Here is a 10,994-nt window from a genome sequence, read left to right on the forward strand (position 1 = left end):
TTTGTGTGTTCTGTGTGCTGCATTTTGGGTCTACTCTTGCCAGTTTATCTCAAGTTGGGCGTGGGCAAATATGCTGCTTTATGCAAACATATGTATATATTTATTTTTGTAAATCAATTAACAACACAAACCAATGACAGATATTGTCCAGAAACCCTCACAGGTACTGCATTTAGCATAAAACAATATGCTCCAATCATAACATGGCAAACTGCAGCCCAACAGGCAACAACAGCTGTCAGTGTGTCAGTGTGCTGACTTGACTATGTGGACCATCTGGAGGTCAGAGGTCAGGGGACCCCTTTGAAAATGGCTATGCCAGTTTTTCCTCACCAAAATGTTTGGTGACCATCTAGTATGACATGGTTGGTACCGATGGATTCCTTAGTTTAATATGACACCAGTATCTTCACTCCAACTATAAAACTGAGCCAGCTACAACCTAAAAAATCGCAAGTTGCGTTTATGCGTTAAAGAAATGAGTGCCGTTAAATCGAATTTGCATAATGTTTTGTTGTAATCGCGTTAACTTTGACAACCCTACCAAATAGATAGCTGCTCTGCAGTTTCTTGTATTTATTTATGGACTGAAATTCAGATCTTCCAAACGGAAAACAAAATATTTGTATAGAAGGTCAAATGGGAACCTCTGGCAGCGGGAGGTATAATAGTCTTAGACAGGACGACTCTGCTGCTGTGGGATGAACTGGGTCATGTCTTTGTTTGAACCAAAGCTTGTTTTATTGTGCATTCAGTAGAATAGTTTTCAGGATGTGAATCGGCCTCTGGAGCTGACATCTCACAGTAAGATATGCAAGGCTCAACCCCATGTGTGTGGGCGGGAAACGGACCTTTGCATGGGTCAGGGGCGACCAGCATCGGCTCAGACATGGATCTCAGGACATTGCATGTCAATTAGCGAAATTATAAGGCAGAAATTAAAATCAATTAAAAGTAGATGTAATGGGATTTGTGGTATCTGTAAAGTACATGGAAGAATGTTGGTGTGTGAGCGTCTGCGTGAAGAAAACTGTTTCATGTGTCTTAGGAGGATTAAGTTTATTCCAGTGAGCCCACTCAACAAAAAAACCTGCTATAGGTTGATAAAAAGAGGAATAACTTGTCTTAAACAGCAGCTTGTATGACATCCATGTGCAGCCACTGTTGTCACAGATGCTTCCAACTGTCTGTCAAGATGGTAACAAGGGATCCTTTGGTGCCAAATGGTTAGAATATGGTGTGGAAAATTCCAGGTTGAGTGGTTTGATTATAACTCCGGGTACTCGTACTAAAAACAAACATGTGGCAATTTACCGAAAATCGTCCACTAAAATTCATAGAATCGCACCTCAGAGCCATTTTCTCACAGCAAGAAGATTGCCTATTCATGCATCTGTGAAGAATGCCTTGTTCCTGTGATTACTCACATTTCCAGGAGCAGGAGCTGTCTTAAAGTGGTTTGATTATAACATACGAGACTGGAGGCTTTTAGCAAAATGTCGTGGAAGATGTAGACATCGCTGAAATGTCACATCTGTGTTTGTATAATTGACAAGCAGCTTTGCTTTGTGAGAGGGGCAAGTACATATGTGTCTATCGGAGCGAGTGGTGTTTGCTATGTGGAAAACGGCACACAAACCCTCGGGATAAAACCTGCAATAGTTTTGTGCTAAGGTAGTCAAAGTGTTATTACTTCTGTATAATGGACCGTTTGTCCAGTAAGTAAGCTGGCTGGAAACAGATGCACTGAGAGGATGTGTTTGTGTGAGTGAGCTCAGCCTCTGACTGATCTCAGAACTCACTAGGAGCTCCAGTCTTTTCTGTCATCTCCCTCCAGCCTCTCTCTCCTTTCTCCTGTCGTCTCTGTACATTAATGGATTTGATTTATAAAACCCTGGGATAGGCATGAGTTTTTCACTAGAGCTGGAACATTTTCCCACTCGGGACATTCCCTAGGCTTTGTATGCAATCGCGGCATCTCTAAAATTTGTCTCGCCTTCTGTCGTAACACAGCTTGAAAGTCTGCAGCCATGCTAGCAGCTCAGTTAGGCTCTATTTAGGCACAGCGGTGGTTTGAGCTTAAGGTCAAGCAAAGCTAACACGCTCACAATGACAATGCTAACATGCTGATGTTTGGCAGGTATTACCATCTTCTGCTGCGTCTCAATCAGTGGGCAATTTTCAGGGTCTTAAACTTGCATTCATTCTAATAGCCAGCATAGTCTGACTGCATAGAGAAATATGAGAAAATGAGCCTACTTCTCTCTTGATTTATTACCTCAGTAAACATTGTAAACATGAGTTTATGGTGTCAATCACTAGTTTCAAGTCTTCTTCAATACAGCATGATGTTCATTTAGTAAATGATGGTTCCATTTAGAGTCAGATAGACCATAAAGCAGGGGATGCTTTAGGGCGGGGCTACCTTCTTTTTTTTTTCTCAAACTCTTTTTTTATTTGAGAACAAAGAACATGAGGTTATCATGCGTGTTACAATGTCAGATCACAGTACATTTTTGTAGATACATCTTGATATACAATGTCGCACTTCAATCAATGGTGTAAATACACAATCCATTTTTCCCAGTACTCAATACTTTTTTCCAATTGAAGCCTTAAAATAGATGTGACTCTTTCCATACAATATATTTCATTTATAACACCCCACCATTGGTCTAATGTTGGAGGATCAGTCTGCAACCAATTTCGAGTTATGGCCTTCTTACTACACTGAAAAAAATTGTACTTTGGATCAACTTAAAAAAATTGCTCTAATTTTTTACAGCTAAATTTATTAGTTTTTCTCAAATTGTATTTATGATTTGGTTGAAACCGTAATTATGATTTAATATAAATCAAAATATTTGTTTGGCCAAAGTCAAAAACTTACATTCACACAAAGTAAAAAGATTATTTATTATGAAGACCATAAACTATTTTTTTTACTTTGTTACAACTTAATTTTTCATTTTGGATAAAACTAATATTTACTATTACATCCAAGTAGAGTTTTACTTTGGAATAAACTAATTAAAATGCTCTAATTTTTTACATCTAGTTTTATTAAGTTTTCTCAAGTCAAATTTCTGATTCAGTACAAACAAACTAAAATTTTAATTTACCTTAATCAATATATGTGACCTGCTCCATCATTATGAGTCACATTGACCCCGAAACACATTTTGAGTTATCTATCTGACTGTAAAGAGGAAAGTCTCAGCTTTATGGCAATACCAAGATTATCTTTCTACGCCAAATATTCAATGAGATATGCTCTTTCAAAGTTCGACTGTCATGAAACATTACTTTTGAGAAAAAGGGCATTAAAGATAAGAATTCATTTTCAGCCATTTTTTGCATTGATTAAAACACATTTATTAAGACTCAAGTCTAAATGAACACAATATGTTTTGGTCAAAAGTGACACCCAACATTTCATAATGTAGCCTACACATACCTTCATGCATACATGTGCACATAGTCATGAGCACGTGATGTGCACGTGGCCACGTGCACGCGTATGACCACAAGCAGTACAGTAGATAGGGCTAGAAGTCCATGTAGAAAAGAATCCAAAATGTATGGAATAAAATTGATAAAATATAAAAAAATATACTGTACATATGATATAATATATAGTATATATGTTTATTTCAATATAATAATAATTATATGAAGAATACATAATTAAAAATATTAAATATGGAGCCATGTGCACACAGGTACATGCACAAACTTACAAGTTCATATCCAAACAATAAAAAAACCATACTAGAAAATGGATAGCATATGAACAAATATTATGTACATATTATGTATGTACAATATTATATAAAATAATACATAATAGAAATATAGATATAATAGAAAGACACATGAAATGTGTTGCCTGTACTCATTCTGCTGGCTTCTTCTGCAGCTCACTGTATCCTTTGACAGGGTCATATGGGAGCTGATCTTCTCAAGGAGATCCCGATGTTTCTCATCTACAAAATGACATAAAGTGAAAAGCATAAAGTGAAAAATCAAGTCATCTCAAAGATTTTAGGCTGGCTAAATCATGTTGAATCATTGTTAAATGAGGCCTGATCATTATCATATTAATACAGCCCTATATTCAGAAACATAGCCTATTCACCATGTGATATCAGATTAATATACAACATATCATTTTACTATATGTTAAGCTATTTCTTTTGCTATTTAAAATGATATCCTCACCTTTTGTGTCTCTCACAGCAACCCTGTCTGTCCCTGTCCCTGTCTCCTAGAAGTGACATTTGTATATTGTTTTCATAAAACCTGGTGTGGTGAGGAGGTAACAGCTGCCTGGATTATGTTCAGATACAACGCTTCTTTCAATGAATTAAACACTACACAACATTTCCCTTTTAATAATAATAGTTTCTAGGAGACAGGCACCTGAGAGACATATCTGAGACAGACAGACACCTCAGAGACACACCTGAGACACACAGACACCTGAGAGACACACATGAGACAGACAGACACCTGAGAGACACACATGAGACACGCTGACACCTGAGAGACACACATGAGACACAGAGACACCTGAGAGACACACATGAGAGAGACAGACACCTTAGAGACACACATGAGACAGACAGACACCTGAGAGAAACACCTGAGACAGACAGACACCTCAGAGACACACATGAGACAGACAGACAGACAGACAGACAGACAGACAGACAGACACCTGAGAGATACACATGAGACAGACAGACAGACACCTGAGAGACACACCTGAGACAGACAGACACCTATAGACTACACACAGTGACACACACATTATTAGCTGCTATTAATGCTTCTTAGCCTGCTCTATAGTGATTTAAAAGTCTTTAAAACAAACAGATAAAATAAGGATAGTGTAGTTTAACTATAAGAACTTACCATCAGTCATTTCTTTCATTTGGTCGCGTCTTCTCTCCATCTCCTCCGGTGTAGAGAGCGGCGCTGTTTTACAGTTTGCAGCTACACTGGTACTCCCGGCCGGGCGATCTCAGTCTCTATAACACTGTCCTGATTTAATAACTATAATCAGAGACACTGTGTGTCATCATCGGCTCAGCCATGAGTGGAATATCTTCCTCCTCGCCTTCCTCCAACTCTCTTTCTCCGTCCTGATCAGCGGATTGAGAGCTAGCCTAGCCTCTAGCGTTAGCCGGGCGTCCGACCCGACTCGGCGCACCCGCTGTCCTCATCACCCGGTGCGGTGAAATAATCTGAATTTAAGTCGGTCCAGTTGTCGTCAGATGTAGCACCTCTAACATGAATTTAATTTAAAAGTCGAGCGATGTTTTCCTCACGTGAATTCATCTTGTCAAGCAGCTATCTCCTCTGTCAACCAGCTCTATTGAGCCGAGTCAATACAGCAGACTTCCGGTAAAAACTTTATGACAACGTTATGTTTAAGAGCTTCAAAACTAGACTTATCATTTGAATTTTACATCGATTCTTACTTTGTATTAAAGCTGAGACTTTATTTATTCAGAAACGCATAAAAAAACAAAACAACCCAAAACACACTTTTTCATAAAAAAACGTGTTTTTACAAGAATGCGCTGCCGCGACATCCGACTCATTTTGATAGAGCGGGTCACATATTTTCTTTAGTTGCAAGCCAAAATGATACTTTATCTGTGTCAATATAATATCATTTTTTGCTTTTTTACAACTTACATTTTCACATAAACAAAAGCTAGTAGAAGTTTCACATAAGATCAAATTAAAAAAACATTTTGTTACAGACAATGTTTAGTTTAGTTTACTATTAATAAAGACAGGAATATTCTCTTCAAATACCTAAATGTTTATTGTGATGTCTTTTTAAAATATGCATCACCTTTTCTGTTATGTACTAAAAAAAAGAAAAAAAAAACCCCCAAAAAAGGAAACCCACAATGAATTGTGCGGCCAATAAAGCTAGCAAGTATACTCAACACTTGAGGAAAAATACATAGTAACTATAAAATCAAATAAATCATGATCTTTTCAATGTTTTTTAAACCTTATGCAACCTTTCTGTAACCTTAACCACAGATATCTTAACATGTGAAACGGGTTTGTACATCTCTCCTTTAGAACCTGAGATATGTAATGTAATAGCCATTAAGAAGTGTAAAAATAGATTCTAACAGTGTTAAAACTTGACTATCCTTTGATAAAATGACCAGAATGTATGAATGTCACATTATTTTGAACCATTACAAATGTGAGATCAAGAGACCCAAAAAAACAACCAAGGAAAAGTGCAGTTCAATTGCTGGGGGTGCAATCTATGAACAAAGCTTGGTCTTTTGTGCATAAGTCAGTTTAAGAACATTACCATTACTAGTACTGAATTGCTTGTCATGTGAATTTAGCATTATTCACATTTTCAGTGTTAATAACAGTGCCACAATATTTATACCACAGAAAGAATTCTGTTAACAGAGACAATCAGAAATTAAGGCCATCTATCTTTCAAATCTTCCACTCCTGATTCCTTTCCCATAATGTCCTGTCTTTGCAGTGAAAAAGTCTTGTCCATTTTGTCCTTTATCACTGCACAATTGTTTCGCTTCTTCACATCACTTAAAAGTGACAGTCTCTGTTAGGTATGTCGTTGGCCTTTCCACTTTTTTTGCTGGCAATGCATCCTCTGGAGCCAGTTTTCAATTAAAGTCTGTTTCTCTCTCTTATTTACAATTAACAATGAAACTCTTCCATCATCTTGGAATGTATTTGAATACAAGCTATAAAACAGAACAAAAACATGCTGTATCCAAATGTCTTCCTTGATTGATCCAGTATTTAGAGCTTGACACTCACTTTGCGTGCACACTTTGCGTGTCATTTTCTTTGGCTCTATCTCCATGAATATTTTCTGCAGTGCATCAAAAGTGTATTTGAGCTCACCTGGATAGCTCAAGTTTAGAGCATAGATGAAGCCAAATAACATGGCACATGCATGTGCGACCGATGGCAACCCATTAAGGACTTCCACACCTTCAAGAGCAATCCCAATGTCATGTGGTGGCTGGAGAGGATCCTCCTCCTCCCTGATGACAAACACTGCCATTGTACACCTCTCAAGCTTGGTTTCAGCTTCATCCTTCTGCACAACCTGATAAAAGACAAGACATTTATGAGAAAATTATTCTGATGAAACCACTGACTGATGTACCAATACAAGAAAATATCTATACAAACAATTCTCTCAATCAAATCTCAATAAAAAACTTAAATTGGGGTTCTAGTGATGCGAAAATGTTAATGACTTGCAAAGTCCAGCAGATTTAATGGCAGCTCCTCCAAATATTTTCCTCATAGCAAACATTTGACTTTATCGCAAGTAAAGCATTGGTACACATTAATAAAAGCTATATCCAAAAAGTTATAACATCTTAAATAGTACAATACAGTAGCATACATACTAGTATAAGATTCACTATAATGTTAAAAGTTACAACTGCCTTGTGTCTCCATATTTTCATTAATTTCAGAATCTTCAGACACTTACCACAATCCAATATTTGGATATAATATCCATTTTATGTCCAGGCTTTTCGCTACTCCATCTGCACTTCTGCTGCTGCTCTGAAGTGACAAATATTTCACACTGCAATTAAAATATCTGAATAGGTTCCAGCCAAATATAGCCACACTATATAGTGTTTTACAAAATATAAAATATAAACCAGCAAAGAGACTTAAGTCGTTGTGTTAGACATATTCAATTTAAAAAAAAATTGATGATTAATGACCACTGGGGGGGCAGAGAACTCCACAATAATTATAGGCATAGTCAAATGTACAGTACATGAATGTACGATACGCTTGAGTATTTTTATAGGACCTGAGACCACGTTTATGAGCTTTAAAGTTTGAATATTCAATGTTTTATCTTGTGTATAGCTTAAGTGATTCATGCAAAACTACTTACCAGATACTCCTTGATAAGTTTGTCCACGTCTTCCCCAAGGTACAAAATAAGGCACTTCAGCAGACACTCTCTTTTTTGATTCACCTCGAGGCTCTAGGTGAGAGCACAAACACACACACATAATGCAAAACTATACTGTCCGATTTTTCAACTTGAAGATGCAACCTGAAGATTCAAACACTACACAATGCACAAATGGGAGTTACAGTAATTGTGATTTACAAATGCTTTGAGCAAACCAGTTAAAAGGCCTGTCAAACTGAGAAGACAAACGTAGTACATCTTCCAACATGTAATCTAACTCCACAATCAAATGTGTTGACAAGATGAGCACTATTGCTTCTATTTACAATGTTACTATTTATGTGATATAAGGCAAATGTTTATGTATTGTATGTACCGGTACATACTTGATCAAGAACTTTCAGTATGTTCCGGGTTTTCTCCCTGACAACTCCTCCCTTGTTTCTGATGATGTCAATCAGCTTGCTGTGGTGCTTGTCCAAGGAAGCCAGGAATCACGGTTGAAGTGGAACAGTTGTGATCCTCATGAATTCAGCATTGACCTTTAAAAAACAAAATAGCACATGCAAATGTTCTTGCATTACATGTTACATTACAGCTGTGTGGTGCATGAGATCTTATTTTTTATATCAAGGGCCAAAACATGCATTTTTAATTGGTTTGGCTCCATTTCTTAGCAGGTTTCTTATGATAGGGGATAATATTATTTACTTTACAGGCCACCACTGAAGTTACTTACCTCATCCATTGTGAACCATGCAGGCCATCTCTCTTTCAACTCTTCCATTCCTGATTCCTTTCCCACAACGTCCTGTCTTCGTAGTGAAAAAATCTTGTCCAGCATGGGACTTACCAAATTCAGCAATGTGGCTAAACTGTGACCTTTTCATGAAACAACAGCAAACCTGTAAACACAAAGCAAAAGATGAGATTTCACATTTAGTTTTTTGATGGGATAGTTAACATTGTCCATAATTGTCACTACAGACTCTAATTTAATAATTAGGCCTTAGACATACTGGTGGTATTACAGTATACTGCATTAACATTGAAAAAATGGAGAATGTGATATGAATTCTTCCTCTTTAATCGATACTCATTGTCTAGTACTCAATCCATTCTCATCATTTTTGATTAAGCTTAAAAAGAGTAAAAGTAATATTCATATGAGTTCACAGGATTTATATTAGCCTACAACATGTTGTTTCAAGAGCAAAAAGAGCAAAGTCACCATATAAACGAACATATTCCTCTTAGCAAAACGGTAACTCTGGATTAAACAATGTGTAGGGCACAGAAAATTGTCACAGAAAATTATCAATCCCTCCCTGTGTTGCTTATCTAAGCAGATTCACTGCTTGGAGGGTACCCTGATGGAGGGAGGTGGGGGTGCATGTCTGAGATGTCTCTAAACTCAACGGTTCCATGCAGTAACCAGACAGAGAGCTGAGGCTGTAAACAGACCGGCTGTGGATGAGAGACGGCCGGTGAACGTGCGTCACCTCTGTCAAATTACGTTTTGTTTGTTAAACACAAGTTTTAATAAATTGATTTCGTTTTTACTCCAAAGGTTTATGACACTTACAGTAACGTTCATTATGGTCGTCAATTCAGTAACGTTAAAGTGTCCGCGGAGTTTCACCTAGTCCTCCTCACCTGGCTCTGCTGCTGCTGCTGCTCTCTCTGTGTCTCTGTGTGTCTCTGTGTGTGAGAGCGGCGGAGGAGTCCAGCCCCGCCCTGGTAGAAACATGTCCAGACCCGCCGGCCCTCTACCTTTCTCCCGGTCTCCCGGTATAACACAGCCATGCCTCTCCCGAGCACTTTTCTCATGTGAACTCCGGACAATGTCCGGAGAAAATAACTTTAGCTAACAACATTAGCTCCAGTATTGACTTTGCACGTGTGAACCGTTGGTAAAGAAAGGTTTCTCTCTACATGACACATTAAAGCAGATAACCTGGTTTAGCTAGTGTTAGCTAACAACCGCGCAAAATACAAGAGACAGTAAAATAGTTGTCCATCCTGCCACTAACCATAAATGTACACGGAAAACACATGTGCCCCTAAAAACAACACAATTTAGAGTTCTTACCTTGTTTAAAAGAGTTTTCTTGAACAGCAGTCGTCCTCTCTGTTGAAGCGAGGTAATGACGGACAGCAAACTTCACGAAGGAGCGAGCTGATGTGACGTCATGTGGTCACGTGACATGAAAATCTCTGGTTTGAAGTGAAAATACTATTTGAGTTAAATTATTGCTTTACTTTACTCCAGGGGGAGTATTATTTGCTTTAAAGCAAAGTGAAAAAAACTGGTTTAAACCAGAAAGCATGATTTTCAATCAGACCAATATAGAAATGCACTTTAAATGAATGACACAGGTGATTGACTTTTTTCAGTGTACTTGCCAAGAGAATCTTTATTAAATATGTATCTTTGTGTAAAACAATTTCTGGTGTTTTTCCCAAGTATAGTGTAATGAATGAGTACTTTAACTTTATTCCCATTATTTTATGGATCTCAGTTGCCACCTCTTGCCAATGTGGTTGTATTTTAGGGCATGCCCAAAAAATATGGAAATGATTGGCCATTGATGTTCCACATTGCCTCCAACATCATCCCTGGCTCTGCGTGCGTGGCTACCATCTGATTGACATGTAGTGACTATGGCGTTGTTCAGTCTGGGAGTTGTCCGCGTTTTCGTCTTACATCTTTAACCCTTTCACGGTGTTTTTTAGTTCATGGAAGTTAATTGTAACATTTTGGTCGCCTAAAAATGTGTTATTCAGCGTTCGGTTGTATTAGCTCCAGCCTCTCGTGTCACTTCCGGTTGCAAATAACCAAGTGCCGAACTCGAGGCTTCAAAACTCCAAACTTCAGCTCACCAAAGTTACAGTTCATCCTGAGAGGAACATGACTATCTGTAACAACTTTCATGTCAAACCATCCAATAGTTGTCGAGACATTTCAGTAGAAACTAATCTCTCGGTGGTGCTTAGAGGGAAAGATCCATCTTCTGGG

At 37.9% G+C, this 10,994-nt stretch overlaps 1 long non-coding RNA gene across 1 annotated transcript; it reads right to left on the reverse strand.

Annotated features, from left to right (window-relative positions):
• Nucleotides 1-6,849: 6,849 nt before the first annotated feature.
• Nucleotides 6,850-10,318, reverse strand: LOC141762121 (uncharacterized). Its single transcript, XR_012592728.1, has 5 exons — nucleotides 10,068-10,318; nucleotides 8,715-8,880; nucleotides 8,362-8,517; nucleotides 7,952-8,042; nucleotides 6,850-7,132 (listed from the first exon to the last, which is right to left on the reverse strand). It is a non-coding gene; the product is annotated as an uncharacterized LOC141762121 (long non-coding RNA).
• Between the last annotated feature and the right edge of the window lie 676 nt (nucleotides 10,319-10,994).

Source organism: Sebastes fasciatus, chromosome 23 (genome assembly GCF_043250625.1).
Source record: "Sebastes fasciatus isolate fSebFas1 chromosome 23, fSebFas1.pri, whole genome shotgun sequence".
In the NCBI taxonomy this organism is placed as follows: domain Eukaryota; kingdom Metazoa; phylum Chordata; class Actinopteri; order Perciformes; family Sebastidae; genus Sebastes; species Sebastes fasciatus.